The sequence below is a fragment of the Eleutherodactylus coqui genome, chromosome 8, assembly GCF_035609145.1.
Source record: "Eleutherodactylus coqui strain aEleCoq1 chromosome 8, aEleCoq1.hap1, whole genome shotgun sequence".
NCBI lineage: Eukaryota > Metazoa > Chordata > Amphibia > Anura > Eleutherodactylidae > Eleutherodactylus > Eleutherodactylus coqui.
Genome location: NC_089844.1, coordinates 42,838,173 through 42,857,908, shown reverse-complemented (window position 1 = coordinate 42,857,908; position 19,736 = coordinate 42,838,173).

Here is a 19,736-nt window from a genome sequence, read left to right as displayed (position 1 = left end):
AACTCAAATACAGGGAGAACATATAAATGCCACACAGATGTTGCCCTTGGTCAGATTTGAACCCAGGACCCCAGCACTGCAAGACAACAGTGTAACCACTCAGCTGACATGATTTTTCTTTATTCCTCTTCCTCCTTCTTCCTTCTCCTGCTCCTCAGGGACAGGAGAAGGAGAAGAACTTCTCCCATGAAGAAGAAGCAGGAGGAGGAAGCAGAAGCTCAGTGGTTAGAAATGTTGCCTTGCAGTCTTAGGATCCTAGGTTAAAATCTGACCAAGAGCAACATCTACAGGGAATCTGTATATACGCTTTGTGTTTCTTCTCCTCCAGGTACAAGGAAGGAAAGGAAGGAAGGAAAAGAATGTTGGTTCAGTGGTTAACATTGTTACCTTGCAGCAGTACAATCTTTTGTTGAAGGACAACATCTACATTGAGTTTTACAAAGTTCATGCAGATGTTGTACGTGGTCAAATTAGAAACTAGGACACCATCAGCAACAGTACTTACCATTCAGCAGCACCACCACTGTTTCAGGTCTTTTATGCAGTTTTCAATAAAAGTTTTAGGGGTTTTTTTGAACTTCTGGCTCAAACAACTTTGGACCAAACTGAACTTTCTGACAAAATTCAGCAAATCGGCTAAACAGAACATTTGAAATTTTTGCTCATACGTACAAGTAATGTTTAGTATTGCCTTTTGGCGTCCGTGCTCTGTCTCCTATTCCACCCACACATGGAAGTACCCCACAGATACGATAAACTATTCTCCTACATAACCTTAGCATTATTGTCCATTTGCAGTAAATCAGCTGTTTTGTGATACATGGCTGATTGTGGACACAGATACTTCTGCTAAGGTCTACCAATTGTGTTCAGACCAGTGTCATCTTGAAGCGTAAGGCATGAGCAGACCTGGTTAATAGGATGACTCCCATCAGAATGAATGAAGTTGCAGCGACAGGAAAATTTCCAATAGACCGAACGAACCTAATTTACTTCTTACAGTCCCATAATGAAGATGTCAATAGAATGATTAGTTGCTTGCCTTAATTAACCAGTCATGGAGAAGCCAAGATGAGCGAGGAGCAATAACTAACCTCAGTGCTTTATCACTTGGAAATACATTTCTGCACCAAAAACAAAGAATCCATCTCTGCTGTGATCAATATGGCCACTCCATTCATTCATTACTCGCTGCGCTCATTGACTCTCATTTAATATCACATCCTCATTCATATTCCAGAAATCATTAACCAGCGATCAGGGGACTGAACTACCGAAGCAGTAATTGGCTGACGGAACTATATCCTTCCTTATGTCTTCCATCTCCTGAGATATCTCATATGCCAGTATCATTGTCATCACTTCTGACATTCATGTCCCCCTTGGGGCGATTCATTGAGCAGCATCACCGCAGCTCATTCATGCACCGACTATCTCATAATTGGTTATAAAGTTACCCCCTCCAGGGCTGCATCTTAATATTTTATACTGAATTTCTATTGTTTATTTAACAAGTCGCTTTACAGAGTTCTCTTCAATGGAATTGTTCATGAGTTAATTGAACCGTTATTAATTATTCATCTGAAGCTCATCACAGATAATCTACACAAAACTGCCTGCTAGATGAAAGAAGTATATACTACAATAACTGGGTAGATACAAGACAAATATGGCGCGGCCGGGGAATCTGTATATAGCTTATCAGATAGCAAGAAAGTTGGCAAAAAAAGCTATATTCTTATACATAGGGGGCAGTATTATAGTAGTTATATGCTTGTACATAGTAACATAGTATGTAACATAGTATGTAAGGCCGAATGAAGACATTGTCCATCTAGTCCAGCCTGTCTATCCTACTGTGTTGATCCAGAGGAAGGCAAAAAATCCCAAGGCCAGAAGCCAATTAGCCATTTTGGGGGAAAAATTCCTTCCCGACTCCCTAATGGCAATCAGACTGTTCCCTGGATCAACCCCTAATAGTTCCTACCTGCCTGTATACCAGGATTGACCCTTAACCTAATATTTATATCCTGTAATATACTTCTTCTCCAGAAAGACATCAAGTCCCCTTTTAAACTCCTCTATCGATTTTGCCATCACCACTTCCTCCGGTAGAGAGTTCCACAGTCTAACTGCTCTTACAGTAAAGAACCCCTTTCTATGTTGGTGATGAAACCTACTTTCCTCTAATCGTAGCGGATGTCCTCTTGTTACCGTCGTGGTCCTGGGTGTAAACAGATCACGGGAGAGATCCATGTGTTGTCCCCTCATGTACTTATACATGGTTATTTGGTCGCCTCTTAACCTTCTTTTTTCTAGAGTAAATAGTCCCAATTTGGATAGCCTCTCTGGGTATTCCAGTCCCGTCATTCCATGTATTAGTTTAGTTGCCCTTCTTTGAACCCCTTCAAGCACTGTGACATCTTTCCTGAGCACCGGTGTCCAGAATTGTACGCAGTATTCCATGTGAGGTCTGACAAGTGCCTTATATAGTGGGAGGATGATGTTCTCGTCCTTCGCCCCTATACCTCTTTTAATGCACCCCAAGACTTTATTTGCCTTTGCAGCAGCTGACTGGCATTGGTTACTCCAGTTTAGTCTATTATCCACTAATACCCCTAGATCCTTTTCCATATCACTTTTCCCCAGCGGTACCCCATTAAGTGAATATTTGTGACATCCGTTCCTCCTGCCCATGTGCATAGTCTTACATTTTTCAACATTGAACTTCATTTGCCATTTTTCTGCCCAAGCCCCCATCTTATCCAGGTCCGTTTGTAGCCGCACATAGGGGGCAGTATTATAGTAGTTATATTCTTGTACATGGGGGGCAATATTATAGTAGTTATATTCTTGTACATAGGGGGCAGTATTATAGTAGTTATATTCTTGTACATGGGGGGCAATATTATAGTAGTTATATTCTTGTACATAGGAGCAGTATTACAGTAGTTATATTCTTGTACATAGGGGGCAGTATTATAGTAGTTATATTCTTGTACATAGGGGCAGTGTTATAGTAGTTATATTCTTGTACATAGTGGAAGTCTTATAGCAGTTATATTCTTGTACATAGGGAGCAGTATTACAGTAGTTATATTCTTGTACATAGGGGGCAGTATTATAGTAGTTATATTCCTGTACATAGGGGACACTATTATAGTAGTTATATTCTTGTACATAGGGGCAGTATTATATTAGTTATATTCTTGTACATAGGGGGCAGTATTATAGTAGTTATATTCTTGCACATAGGGGGCAGTATTATAGTAGTTATATTCTTTAACATAGGAGGCAGTATTATAGTAGTTATATTCTTGTACATAGGGGGGACTATTTTAGTAGTTATACTCTTGTATATAGGGGCAGTATTATAGTAGTTATATTCTTGTACATAGGGGGCAGTATTATAGTAGTTATATTCTTGTATATAGGGGGCAGTAATATAGTAGTTATATTCTTGTACATATGAGCAGTATTATAGTAGTTATATTATTGTACTTAGGAACAGTATTATAGTAGTTATATTCTTGCACACAGGAGGCAGTATTATAGTAGTTATATTCTTGTACATAGGGGACAGTATTATAGTAGTTATATTCTTGTACATAGGGGGCAGTATTATAGTAGTTATATTCTTGTACATAGGGGGCAGTATTATAGTAGTTATATTCTTGTAAATAGGGGGCAGTGTTATCGTAGTTATATTCTTGTACATAGGCGGCAGTATTATAGTAGTTATATTCTTGTACATAAGGGGCAGTATTATAGTAATTATATTCTTGTACATAGGAGCAGCATTATAGTAGTTATATTCTTGTACATAAGGGCAGTATTACAGTAGTTATATTCTTGTACATAGGGGCAGTATTACAGTAGTTATATTCTTGTACATAGGGGGCAGTATTATAGTAGTTATATTCTTGCACATAGGGGGCAGTGTTACAGTAGTTGAATTCTTGTACATAGGGGGCAGTATTATAGTAGTTATATTCTTGTACATAGGAGGCAGTATTATAGTAGTTATATTCTTGTATATAGGGAGCAGTTTTATAGTAGTTATATTCTTGTACATAGAGGGCAGTATAATAGTAGGTATATTCTTGTACATAGGGGCGGTATTATAGTATTTATATTCTTGCACATAGAAGGGAACTATTATAGTAGTTATATTCTCGTACATAGGGGCAGTATTATAGTAGTTATATTCTTGTATATAGGGAGCAGTTTTATAGTAGTTATATTCTTGTACATAGAGGGCAGTATTATAGTAGTTATATTCTTGTACATAGGGGCGGTATTATAGTAGTTATACTCTTGTACATAGGAGGCAGTATTATAATAGTTATATTCTTGTATATAGGGAGCAGTTTTATAGTAGTTATATTTTTGTACATAGAGGGCAGTATAATAGTAGTTATATTCTTGTACATAGGAGGCAGTATAATAGTAGTTATATTCTTGTACATAGGGGCAGTATTATAGTAGTTATATTCTTGTATATAGGGAGCAGTTTTATAGTAGTTATATTCTCGTACATAGGGGCAGTATTATAGTAGTTATATTCTTGTACATAGGGGGGGCAGTATTATAGTAGTTATATTCTTGTACATAGGGAGCAGTATTATAGTAGTTATATTCTTGTACATAGGGGGCAGTGTTATAGTAGTTGAATTCTTGTACATAGGGGGCAGTATTATAGTAGTTATATTCTTGTACATAGGGGACAGTATTATAGTAGTTATATTCTTGTACATAGGAGGCAGTATTATAGTAGTTATATTCTTGTATATAGGGAGCAGTTTTATAGTAGTTATATTCTTGTACATAGAGGGCAGTATAATAGTAGTTATATTCTTGTACATAGGGGCGGTATTATAGTAGTTATATTCTTGTACATAGAAGGGAACTATTATAGTAGTTATATTCTCATACATAGGGGCAGTATTATAGTAGTTATATTCTTGTATATAGGGAGCAGTTTTATAGTAGTTATATTCTTGTACATAGAGGGCAGTATTATAGTAGTTATATTCTTGTACATAGGGGCGGTATTATAGTAGTTTTATTCTTGTACATAAGGGTCAGTAATATAGTAGTTATATTCTTGTAGATAGGAGCAGTATTACTGTAGTAATATTCTTGTATATAGAAGCAGTATTATAGTAGTTATATTCTACTACATAGGTGGCAGTATTATAGTAGTTTTATTCTTGTACATAAGGGTCAGTAATATAGTAGTTATATTCTTTTACACAGGAGCAGTATTACAGTAGTAATAATCTTGTATATAGAAGCAGTATTATAATAGTTATATTGTTCTACATAGGTGGCACTATTATAATAATTATATTCTTGTACATAGGGGGCAGTATTATAGCAGTTATACTCTTCTATATAGAAGCAGTATTATAGTAGTTATATTCTTCTACATAGGCGGCAGTATTATAGTAGTTATATTCTTGTACATAGGAGCAGTATTATAGTAGTTATATTGTTGTACATAGGGGGCAGTATTATAGTAGTTATATTCTTGATCATAGGATGCAGTATTATAGTAGTTATATTCTTGTACATAGAGGGCAGTATTATAGTACTTATATTCTTGTACATAGAGGGCAGTATTATAGTAGTTATATTCTTCTACATAGAAGGCAGTATTATAGTAGTTATATTCTTGCACATAGGAGCAGTATTATAGTAGTTATATTATTGTACATAGGGGGCAGTATTATAGTAGTTATATTCTTGCACACAGGAGCAGTATTATAGTAGTTATATTCTTGTACATAGGGGGCAGTATTATAGTAGTTATATTCTTGTACATAGGACCAGTATTATAGTAGTTATATCCTTGTACATAGGAGACAGTATTATAGTAGTTATATTCTTGTACATAGGGGGAAGTATTATAGTAGTTATATTCTTGTACATAGAGGGCAGTATCATAGTAGTTATATTCTTGTACATAGAAGGCAGTATTATAGTAGTTATATTCTTGCACATAGGAGCAGTATTATAGTAGTTATATTCTTGTACATAGGGGGCAGTATTATAGTAGTTATATTCTTGTACATGGGGGGAAGTATTATAGTAGTTATATTGTTGTACATAGGGGCAGTATTATAGTAGTTATATTCTTGTACATATGGAGCAGTTTTATAATAGTTATATTCTTGTACATATGGAGCAGTATTATAGTAGTTATATTCTTGTACATAGGGGCAGTATTAAAGTAGTTATATTCTTGCTCATAGGGCAGTTTTATAGTAGTGTGCTAGTTCATACCATCCACAAGGATGAGTAAGACAACTCTTACACCTGCCCTTTTTGCTGCGATTACTGCAGTATTTTGAACACGGAAGTAATTGGGGTAAAACGTTACCATTGTTTTCAATGGGGCCCTGCAGAGATGCACTCGAATGTGGCGTTCTCTAATGCTACTATCTTTGTCTGCTCTATTTATCACGTTTTCGTGCTTTTTAACGCAATGATGGGGTGTGTAAAAAATCGCGGCCGGACGCAGTAAAGAAAATGGCGGTAACATCATGGCAAAACACCGTGATTTGAATTGCAGTCATTTGCCAACGCTATGTGTCAGATTTGCCTTCAGGAACTATTTGATTCTGAATATCTGCGTTCTGTTTTGTAATCTTATGTTAGAGACTCTCAAAAAGTTAACAACTCAGACTGATTTTGAAAGTTTACACACATTTACATCCGGCTCAGCCATGTTTACCATTGTTGTCCTCTCATTAATTATGTTGCAAGGTTGCATGGAACATAATGAGTAAAGCAGAGCTCGGGGACATTTTACAGCTCTGACGAACCATTCTTTTTTTAAGACAAGCTTTTGGGAAAAAAACTACCAGCTTCTTCAGTTTTAAAAGCAGACAAAAAGACAAAACAAGGTAATTAAAAGAAGAGAAATAGAAGTGGGAGGAAAGGAAGCTGTAAGTAATGACAGCAGTGCAATAAATCAGCACAAATTACTTTAATTCCCTGATCAAATAACAGGAGAGGAATTTTGTTTGTTTTTATTCTTAAGTTACCGTACTTGTTTTAGGGATTTTCATAAAGTTATATTAAACTTGACTTTAAATAATAAGAAATAAAGCCTCAGGAAATGACTACCTACAGGAAAGAGCACTTTGAAGTCGTTAAATTCGTAAGTCGTTAATCATATTTTTGGGGTGCTGTTACAAGGAGGGCTACCTGACTGCAAGAGCGCACTGCCTCCTACTGGAAGGGTGCAGGAAAACATGCCATTGTAGTCAATTGCGCAAATTGCTACAAACCTGTAACAGAGGCCCCTGACTACCATACTCCATGTATAAAACCAATGTCTTCTAATGTGGCAGATGAGTGTTTGGACCCCCTTTTGCACCAGGGCCTGGATGCAACTGCACCACCTGCATTCCCTAAACATACATTACCGTCGGAGGCATAAATTAAGCTCCTGAACCCCAAGGAGACTAACTAATTCCACATGTCATGTATAATACTGTTGGCTGCTTATGTGGCAGAGAAGTTTTTTGGCCCCCTCAAGACCCCGTGCATCTGCTGTGTTCCCACCACCTATAACTAGGATCCTTATTACAGAGATACATTATTTATGCACCGCTATCTGAGTGGTCGTCTTTTGATACACGGGGATTGGTTACATGGGTTCTCCAGAACTACAAAATTGATGGTATATCCTGATCAGCTGAAGGAAGGGCTATGGCACTACCAGGCCGTGCTTGCACTAACTTCAGAGGGATTGAGCCTCAGAGTGTTGCAGTACCAAGCACGGCCACAGCCAAAGATATGGAGCTCTACTCAGTAAAGAATAAAGGGGATTCAATGCTCACCAGCCTGCCACTGCTCAATGGATCAACAGCAGGTTTGAGAGTTAGACCTTCAACAATCTGATATTTATGGTCAATTCACTAATGGGGACACGAATAGAGCCTACCATAGGTGTCCCCTCCCAACACTGTCAAGTACCCTTAATTAACAGTAGCCAAAGCTTACTAAGGGTGGCTTCACATGAGCGTGTTTTTGTCCGCACATAAGTGCGTACATAGGTGCGCACCCATGTATGTGCAAACACTCGCGTGAATGCAGGTCCATGCATTGTTTTCAATGGAGCCGCGGCTGCTGCCGGCGGCGGCTCCATTGAAAGCAATGGTCTGCCAGTACCCCTGCATTCCTTTTCAGGGAAGGGCTTTACATATAAGCCCTTCCATGAAAAAGAAACATTTTTGTGTTAAAAAAAAAAAATAAATAAAAAATATACTTGCCAGTCCGCTGCTGCCGTGATCCCCACGGGGATGAAGAACACATCTGCCGCATGCAGCAAATGTTTACTTCATCCCCGATAGTAAAAAGAATTCCCTGCTGCTACATCTGCCACATCTGTGACAAATGCAGCAGAGGAATTCTTCAATTTTCTACCGCATGTGTCACACATGACAGCTGCTGGAGAGGATTCTGCTGCCGGCAATTGATTTCAGGGAAGGGCTTTAAATATAGGCCCTTCCCTGAAAATCAAGTGAAAGTGGTTTAAAAAAACAAAAAAAATAGATACTCACCTTGCTTCAGCTGCGGGGCTCAGCCAAGTCTTATCCTGTTGTCCCCTGCAGTGTGGTGCTAATCTATCAGCAGGCGGGGATTGAAAAAAGCCTCCCCGCTGAAAGAGCTGAATGTGATTGGCTGAGTGGCTTATATTTAAAACCCTTCCCTGAATTCAATTAAAGTGGTTGCCGGCAGCAGAATCCTCTACCGTAGCTGACATGTGTGACAGCTGCGGTAGAGAATTGAAGAATTCCTCTGTTGCATCTGTCACAGATGTGGTAGATGTAGCAGCAGGGAATTCTTTTAACTAGCGGGGATGAAGGAAACATCTGCCGCATGCGGCAGATGTGTTCTTCATCCCCGCGGGGGTCACGGCAGCGGCAGAGAGGTAAGTATATATATTTTATTTATTTTGTTTTTTACACTAAAATGTTTCTTTGTCAGGGAAGAGTTTTTATGTGAAGCCCTTCCCTGAAAAAGAATACTGGGGTGCCGGCAGACCATTGTTTTCAATGGAGCCGCCGGCAGCAGCCCTGGCTTCATTGAAAACAATGCGTGCATTCCTTATGGTGCACGCATGTCCTATCTTTGCAGGCACACGCCTGTAAAGCACGGACATGTGCACACACCATAGGGAATGCATTGCTGCAAATAGAAGAGTGTTTTTGTGCGTGCGCATGCACACACAAAAACACGCTGGTGTGGAGCCACCCTAAACATTATACACTGAATGATCACTGCATTAGAAACAGCTGGTGTGTGACAACTTGTGATCTTGACTTGCAGGAATGCTGCTATCCAATAGGTGGCACTGCAGAGGTATTGTTTCAGCTCCCTTATTTGCATATTACCAAGAGGAGCAATAATTGCCCTTTAGGTCTGCTTACTCACTAATCTGCTAGGTGCTCTCCCTAAGGAGAAAATATAGCGTTCCTGATCTTGTGATCAGCAATGTAGTACCATGTGATGGCCATATCATTATCTGCTCTCTGATAATATGCTGACCTCTCCTCTAAACAGCATAAGGCAACATTTGTCAGTTATAGGTAAAAATGACAACTTGAGTGCCTTTAACAGCAGGCAGATTGTTGGTGCCCAGAGGTGTGATGCCAGTATTTCTGAAACAGTCGTACTTCTTCGCCGGTCCCAAACCATGGCATCAAGAGTGAACCAAGATTGGTTCAACCATAGACAGACATTCAACAGAAGATCACACAGTGGCATGCCATGTGTGGTTCATCATAAAGGCAAGTGTCTGGTAGCACAACTGGTATCTTGGCAACAATGTACCATAGTGGATCAACTGACCCAGCAGTGGGTAAGTGGGACTAATTTCTGCAATGATCATGTGACATCTCCTGTATCAATTGAAGTTCAATAGTTGGATATGGACAAGGGTGTCCTTCTTGACCTGATGAAGCCATATCCCATGGGTGCATTGCTTGGGGTTAAATGAGATGGCGATAGCAATGATATAGCCTGAGGAGAATATTTCCAGCATAGCCTAGGACCGTTGGTCATCATACCACAATCCTTGAATGATGAATGCTGCAAGGACCTGATGACTATCTACATGCATATCTTCAGGATGTCTTCCCCGACCACAGTGCCATCTTTCAACATGAAAATGTTCCATGTCATTGAGCTTGACTCACGAGAAAGTGGTTGGAGGAATACGACAATGAGATCTTCACATTCGTTGACCCCCAAACTCACTGGATTGTAACCCCATTGTACATGTTTGGGATATGCTGGAAAGGGCCGTGCGATCTGCTCCCACTTATCCACAAAATGTGCATCAACTGACGGAGCTGCTGCAGTGGGCATGGGGTAAATTGGGGATAGAGGATGTTTGCCACCTTGTAGAAGCTGTTCCCCAACATCTCAAAGCCAAGATCTGCATAAAGGTGGACCAATCTATTAATGAGTAGGTGTTCCTAGTGCAGTGATCATTCAGTCCATACATCAAGGCTTAAGATGCAAAACTAAGGACCCAGTTATACTTTTCTTTTAATGTTTCAAAATAATTCTATCAGATCTGCCCTCTCCGGTAGGTTACTAGGAACTGCAGACAATTTCTCAAACCTTGCATACTCTTGTTTTCCTCTTCTATGTTCATCATCTGACAGTAGACTATTTTTATCACTGCCGACCCTGGACTGGTGACTTGGAAGGTCAATAGGGGTCGGGATCCTTGGTCGAAGAGTGCAAGGAAGAAGCTCCAGGCTGTGTATGCCTGAGAGTCCACAGTATGCGTCATTCATCCGGAGATGGTGATGAATGTCTTCGTTGATGGCATAAAAGATGATGGGTAGTGACTGAGGTCATGATCCCCTGCTGCAGTACAGGAAGGAATAGGACAGCATTATGAATTCTATAGCAAAGTATGAAGTGAATGGCACAAAACATCAGAAAGTCCAAGGTGCAAATCATAAGTCCATGAAAAAAATCCTAAATAATGATAAGCAGGGGTGGGGCCACAGCTCAGCAGCTGAGTGCAATGTATTAAAGATGGTTTCCAAGTTTTTGCAAAATTGGACATAGGGCAGGAAATGGTTACAAATATAAAACTAAGCCATATTCCCTGTCAGTCCGGCAAGCATGACTCTTGTCCTCTTTGTTGACCTTAGTTTACTTGACTGCAACAGTGGCAGTCCATATACGCATATGACCGCTGCAGACAATAACTGGTTTCAGCAGAAAATGATGTGTAGATTACACCATTCATGAGAAAGGAGAAGAGTTAAACTGTCCCTATCAACTCCTGGGAGAATGTTGTGGGCATGCTCTGTGACCTGTATAGATGTTACTGTGCATCAGGAGGGAGAAGGAGCTGAACTGTCCCCATTACCTATTGACTTCCATGGGAGAATGTTATGGGCATGTTTTGTGACCTGTGCAGGGAAGGGGAGGAGGTGAGCTATGATCATCACTTTTTGACTTCTATAGGAGAATAGTGTGGGCATGCTCTATAACTAATACACAGATTGCAAAAGGAAAAAAAAATATGTAATAACTTGATTTAAACAAAAGACCAACAAACCCAAAGGCGACATATAGATAACAGGATCCCATATATTCTTTTCCTTTCTCCGCAAGTAAGAAGAGAACACTCATCACTAAGCCTGCCTTAATTGAAATTGCTATAGTAAAAGACAAAATTGCTACATTATAACCACTTGACAAAAAATTTGGTACATTCCACAGCGATCCATTAAGAAGTTTTTGCTGAGAACATTCTTGAGTTTCTCCTTGTCGAGTGTTTACGAATCCATAAAAGACAATAATAGCTAATGAACGGCTGCTTGATCATTCCTCAAGAAAGAATGTGCCGGAGACTTGTGGGAACTTATCAGGTGCATAAATAACAATTCTACATTATAACTCCTGAAGAAAAACTCACGGACGGCACTGATAGAGACTCTCCAGCAGCTACAATAGATGGAGAGAATGTTTAATGAGCTGTGCGGATGCTGCAAGATGAACACGCTGTACCCGTAGTGGAAGCGGGAATAGAGAACACACAAGCCCCTAATAGTACATCAAAATGTGAAAAATGTTCCAAAACAGTCTCTTCTTTATTGTAAACATTTAAATGATGTCTCATGTAAATATAATTGGTTCATAATTCAGGTCCCTTTACTGCATATTAACCCCTCAGAGAGGTTCCAGATTGTAACATTAAAGAACAGAACAAATTGTACAGCTGGAAATATTTTTTGCTTACCTTTTTTTTCAGTATAGCCGTGTTTGGTCTCGTTTTTTGCAGGACAAACTGCAGATAAAAAAAAACACATTTAGGAAAAATGTATGTAGCACTCAGCTTATTTTAGGAGAGGAAAGGTATAAAGCTAATAAAAAAGAAACAACCCCCTAAAAAGCACTAAGGGAGTCATTTATCATCAGGGGAGGTTTGATGCCACTTTTCAGCTTTTTTTTTCTCTTTCTCTCGTTTAAAACATAACAAATATATTAAATGTTGCACAATGTTAATGAATGTGTCACATCTATAAATCGGTCTGGAGATTTGGAGTCACTTTGCACACCACCCAGCTGCTGGGGAAGATTCCGGCAAATTTTGAAATTTTTTGTAAAAGTCTTATTTCATAAATAACAAACAGCAAATTTTAAGTAAAAAAAAGTATGCGCTCGTGGAAAATGCAAATAAGTAAAATAAAGAAGTCCGTTAGGTGGAAAACATAAAAGAAAAAGAAATAGAATGGCACTTACTCGGGAGGAGGGGGTGTATTGAACAAGAAGCCCCCTCCTTTAAGTGCTGACTCCTCTAGATCCTCTCGATCGCGGATGTTATTTGCAGCAGGCAGGTTGATTTTTCCGATTTTATTCATAAAATAAAATTAGATTACAGGCAGGCAACGCGTTTCGCGTTGATCATGTGACCTATCCAAACCTATCACAATAAGCTCCTGCCTCTAGAACTACACGACTCCACCCATAAAATGGTGCCACACAAAATGAAAGTGAGACCTAGATGCCTATAAATGTCAGTATGTTTTTATTCTTGTATATGTATGCATTGGCTTGAGAAAGCTGTTTGTCGCACCGAAACGCGTTGCCTGCCTGTAATCTGAATTTATTTTATAAATAAAATCGGAAAAATCAACCTGCCTGCTGCAAATAGCATGCGCGATCGAGAGGATCTAGAGGAGTCAGCACTTAAAGGAGGGGGCTTCTTGTTCAATACACCCCCTCCTCCCGAGTAAGTGCCATTCTATTTCTTTTCCTTTTATGTTTTCCACCTAACGGACTTCTTTATTTTACTTATTTGCATTTTCAACGAGCGCATACTTTTTTTTACTTAAAACTTGCTGTTTGTTCTTCATTGGGGGACCCCTCACATTGTCATTGCAGCTCTCCTCCTGTACGGAGGATAGGAAAATAGCATACCGGAGAACTTGCTCACTATCCGTTGGCGCTGTCTGAACTGTTGTGTTTTTCTAAACGTATTTCATAAATGTCTCTAAATTCTTGCCAAACACAAAGGTGGAGAGTCAGCGTACGTCAGTATTCTGGCACAACACCGGTGATAAATGGGCATCAATGTTTCCACCGCCATTTTCCCTTTTTGAAATGCACTGATCATCATATATGGTATGCATTTCTTATTAAAAAGGAACATAGGGATACCAAATATGTATGTGTGTGTATATCATTCTATCTATCTACAGGTATCTCATATTTATCTTATATCTATCTATCTATCATCTACCTATCTATCTCATATCTATCATTCTATCTATCTATCTCATATTTATCTTATATCTATCCATCTATCTATCTATCATCTACCTATCTATCTATCCATCTATCTATCTATCATCTACCTATCTATCTATCTCATATCTATCTATCTATCTATCTATCTATCTATCATCTACCTATCTATCTCCTATCTATCTATCTATCTCCTATCTATCTATCTTTCAATCTATCTCATATTTATCTTATATCTATCTCATGTCTATCTATCTATCTCATATCTATATCTCTATCTATTTATCTATCTATCTCATATCTATCTCATATCTATCTATCTCATGTTTATTTTATATCTATCTCATATCTATCAATCTATCTCATATCTATCTATCTCATATTTATCTTATATCTATCTCATATCTATCTATCTATCTATCTATCTATCTCATATCTATCTATCTATCTCATATCTATCATCTATCTATCTTTCAATCTATCTCATATCTATCTCATATCTATCTATCTCATATTTATCTTATATCTATCTCATATCTATCTATCTATCTCATATTTATCTTATATCTATCTATCTCATATCCATCTATCTATCTATCTCATATCTATCTATCTAGCTATCTATTTATCATCTATCTCATATCTATCTATCTATCTCTAGCTCTCATATCTAACTATCCATCTATCTCTTATCTATCTATCTATCTATCTATCTCATATCTATCAATCTATCTCATATCTATCTATCTCATATTTATCGTATATCTATCTCATATCTATCTATCTATCTATCTATCTATCTATCTATCTATCTATCTATCTATCTATCTATCTATCTATCTTTCAATCTATCTATCTATCTATCTCATATCTATCTATCTCATATTTATCTTATATCTATCTCATATCTATCTATCTATCTCATATCTATCTATCTCATATTTATCTTATATTTATCTATCTATCTTATATCTATCTCATATCTATCTATCTATCTCATATCTATCTCATATCTATCCCATATCTATCTATCTATCTATCTATAATCTATCTATCTATATACTATCTATCTATATGTGTATTATGCCCTGTACGTCAATTTCCTAGAATTGAACGTCCAAATTTTGGCACACTCATCAAAATTGCAACTTTTCAGATATTTATGCATGCTCCACCATTTGCCAAAGTGGTTGTACAGAACTGCACATGGATGAAAAGGCATTAATCTTTTTGTGAACACAACACGGATGAGCTTTTATTTGTCGGCCTTACCTCTGCTGCTCATAATTCCAATAGTATTGTATTAATAAGATATACCTCTAAGGGTTCGTTCAGATGAGCGCTGTTTTTGTGCTCTATAGACGTGAGAAAAGATCATGGCTGTAGTGCTGTAAAGATGGCGTGAATGGGCTGCTTCCAGCTACTTGAAGTCACGCTTTCACACGATCCGAGGTGCGAGCTACGTGCTTTCAAAGCTCCCATAGGAGTATATGGAAAGCATGCAGCAAAGACAGGACACGTCCTATCTTTGTGCGCACCTCAGAGACGACATGTGAGATTGCACTCATATGTTCTATGTTTTGTTAGGTGCGCTGATTCAGCAAGCCTAACATTCTCTCATGTGAACGCTTCTATAGGTACCTTTGGGTTCCCATTGGAAGCACGTTCTGAGCACTGCTAACAGCGCTCGTCTGAACTAGACCTCAAGCCAATTTCATACTTGTGTTGGAAAATTCAGCGGGCCAGGCAGCGGAAAACAGGCGAACCCCATTATGGTCAATGCGGTCCATCTACAGCTGATTGGTCCCATCTAGAGACAGAACATTCATCCACAGATATTTCTCTTTCCTGATTACCCTAAAGTAGTCAGCCTACAGCTGCTCCCTGGACCCCAATGAGAGAGTGAGGTCTGTAGCAAGTGCCCCATCTTACACAAACCATAATTCAGCTGCAGTGAGCCAACTGGAGTGCGGTGTGTCGGGCATCTGCCAAGATGCTGATACCAGTGCTACCTGGCCAGACCAGTCCATGGCCTAGCTGGCTTACCAGGATTTTTCCATGTGGAGGTCATAGCCACTTCACTTTTAGATGCAGGGAGCAGTCACATATGGTCCCTGGTGTTTGAGAATCTAAAAGCCCTTCTGCTGAATAACAAACACCAGTATTATAAATGGTACATTGTAGGTGGGATACCTGTTACAGATGGTGCATTGAAGCCCAGGAGCTTCAAGCATCTTTGTCTCACAGCATGCATGGTTGGCTGTGTCATATTGGAACTGAGGTGATGTCACGGCATCAACCCCGGCTCACGTGATCCACATGGTGGCACAATATATCATGTTGTCATTGGACTTCAACATGAGCACTTCCCTGGATTGGTTGGCTTAGAGGTTTGCATCCCAGCCAACCAATCAGCACTTGCCTGTTCACATTAATTTTGGCTCCTCCTCACAGAGGATGCCAGTTATACTTCTTGTCTGAAGGTGTTCCTAGTTATGTCAGTGGCTCCTGTCCTATACCATAGTTCAGATAAGTCTGCTTAGCATTAGCGTTATCCAGGGTGTTGGTTACATCTATCTTCTGACTTGAAAAAAAAAATCACAGAAAGCAGCCATATACTTACCAATGTACTATACAAGAGGGCAGGTAGAAGCACCACATCCCTCAACATACAGACAGGCAAACAACTATATGGTGGAGCATTGCATCGGTGAGGGTACTGATGAACAGCCACTCACAGACCTTCCTTATATTGAGGGGGCGGCTGCTTAGTACAATACTTGCACAAAGATGAAGTGTGCAAAGTGTCTCAGGCAACATAGTACGTGTAGTGCACCATGCAGGCTTACAACCTATTAATAACATCATATTTCATTCCAGTCGCTTGCCCTGCACCTCATAGGTGAACCACACAGGCACCCTGGGCTCCCCCAGCATTCAGAGCCACACTGCATATCACTGATACGTACAGTTTGGCTGAAACCAAAAAAGTGGCAACAGCACTCAAAATACAATTGTCATCAAAAATATACCAAATTACGGTATACACACTAACCACATTAACTAATGCAAGGTTCTTGGTATATCATTTGATCAAATCCCTTCCTGGATTAGAGGATCAAATCAAAGAGGGATTATTTTTCAAACCCCACCCCGAAAATCCATGCATGTCGGGCAACAAAGTCACGTGACTTTGTAGCACTACGTGCGACTTTGTAGCGGCACAAAATTGCGCAAGCGCAGCAATATCACACGGATCACCGATGCAATATCCTCAGGGTGATATCATGTCGCCCATATGGAAGCAGCCTTAAACCTATGGCTGCAACATAGAAGCAGAAACCAAAAAAGTGGCAGCAGCACTCAAAATACATTTGTTATCAGTACCACTTACAGTGTGGCTGTCTGCATGCTGAGGAATGTGGTGCTCCTACCTGCCCTCTTGTATCAGTACATTGGTAAGTATATGGCCACTTTCTGTGATTTTTTTTTTCATCTCCTGACTTGCAGCTAGATATGGATTGGTGTATCATATAGTTCACAGCATACTAGTCTAATATCTAAGTTTACTTATATTATTAATCATTTCTACCATTATTACAGTTTCAAGAGTTGCTCCAGGTTACTGACATGGGGTTGCCCTCATCAGGGCGAGTGATCCACTTTAGATAGCGTCTTCTTCCATTAGTATGTTAGGGTCAGATTTAACACTCTCCTCACTTTTAGGTTTTGCTCTTTTGTTATCCACGTGAAAATATTCTGAGTATATCCATCCTTTTAGGACAATTAATTACGTCCGATGCAGATGAGATGTTTTGCATGCAGCTCAGATGTAACAGTGCTGTCTCACATACAGAGAGGAGTTGCAGCTGCGGCCCCATTTACCTCCACCTTCTCAAGCAGAAGGGATTTCTGGATACTTGATGGTAAAGAGGGACTAGACTGTTAGAAAATGAGAAAAACAACGCATCCACTAATGATAAATTATAGAAAACTTTTATCTGTTCACACCTTTTATTGGCATATGCAAAAAGTAACAGATATACCTTAATTACTGAATGTTGCTGCAATGAAAGGATAGAAACACTAATTCCGCTTACCTATGAGGTTCAGATGCCGTGAGAAGGGACTGAGAAGAACAAACAGCAATGTTTACAGCTACTTATCTATAAATTGGCAATGACTTTAACAATGTGGAAACAAAGAGAAACACTGAATCCATTAATGGGACATAAAACAAAGGATTCCGGGGCTGAAAGTGATGAATGCAACCTTGATACTTCTGTAACAAACCACAAGGCTACATACTGCAACGCACCTGCACACACTGCTCTTGGCACAGCGCCATCTAATCTACCGCCACTTCCCAGAATGCTCCTTTCCAGGACAGAAATCTACAGCTCTACGGCAAACTGGCAGCAAAATGAACAATAAGATGTAAAACTCTGCTGAATCCGCTGTTTGTGGGGTTTACACGCCTTACAAGGACAGAAAACGCTATATTCATCAGATTATAAAATTAATTTCTGTGTTTGTTTCATGATTTAGCAAAAGGCCAATGTGCTTGACGACACTGGATAGAAAATAAATTAATACACAGTATACAATAATAAGCTTCAGACATGATGCAACAGCTGACTGTGCTTGTGTGAGAACAGAAACTAAAGTGCAAATTACTAGTGTGAACTGCCAAGACCTATTCACTCAATCTATATTACAGAAACTATGGTTATTGTGCCCTCAGTAAAAGCAGTGCTTCATAAAGTAATATAACCACTATAATACTGCTGCTGTGCACAAAAATATAACTACTATAATACTGCCCCCTATGTACAAGAATAGAACTACTATAATACTGCTCTCTATGTACAAAATATAACTACTATAATACTGCCCACTATGTACAAGGATATAACTACTATAATACTGCCTCCTATGTACAAGAATATAACTACTATAATACTGCCCCCTATGTACAAGAATATAACTACTATAATACTGCCCCCTATGTACAAGAATATAACTACTATAATACTGCCCTCTATGTACAAGAATATAACTACTATAATACCGCCCCTATGTACAAGAATATAACTACTATAATACTGCCCTCTATGTACAAGAATATAACTACTATAATACCGCCTCTATGTACAAAAATATAACTACTATAATACTGCCTACTATGTACAAGAATATAACTACTATAAGGCCTTAGTCAGACGTGCGTTTTTTGCCGCGATTTGCGCATGCGTCCGGCGATTTTATAAAACCATTGCTTTGCAATGGTATCGGACACATGAGCGCTTTTAATGCGCTCGTCCGATAAATTATAGAACAGAAATCGCAGATCGCACCTATCTGCGATCTGCGATTCCTGTTCTCTTCACTATATGCGCTCAATGGGGCCGGCGGCAGCAGCGCCGACCCCATTGAGAACATATAGAAGACAAATCATTCTTCTCTGCCACAGCTGTAACAGCTGTGGCAGAGAAGAACGATGTTTGCCCATTGAATTCAATGGAGCCGGCAATACAGCCGACTCCATTGAAATCAATGGGCTGCCGACGATCGCGGGATGAATTGTCGGGAAGGGCTTAAATATATAAGCCCTTCCCTGCAATTCATCCAGAAAAGTGTTGAACTAAAAAATATATATATACTGACCTGCTACCGGCAGCCGGAGTTCCGCGCGGCCGTCCTGCAGTGGGTGTGAAGGGGGTGTGAGTCAGACCTGCCCACTGATTGGCTCAGCGCTGAGCCAATCAGAGGCAGGTCTCACTCACACCCATTCAGTGGGTGTGAAGGGGGTGTGAGTCAGACCTGCCCCCTGATTGGCTCAGCGCTGAGCCAATCAGGGGGCTGGTCTGACTCACACCACCTTCACACCCACTGCAGGACGGCCGCGCGGAACTCCGGCTGCCGGGAGCAGGTAAGTATAT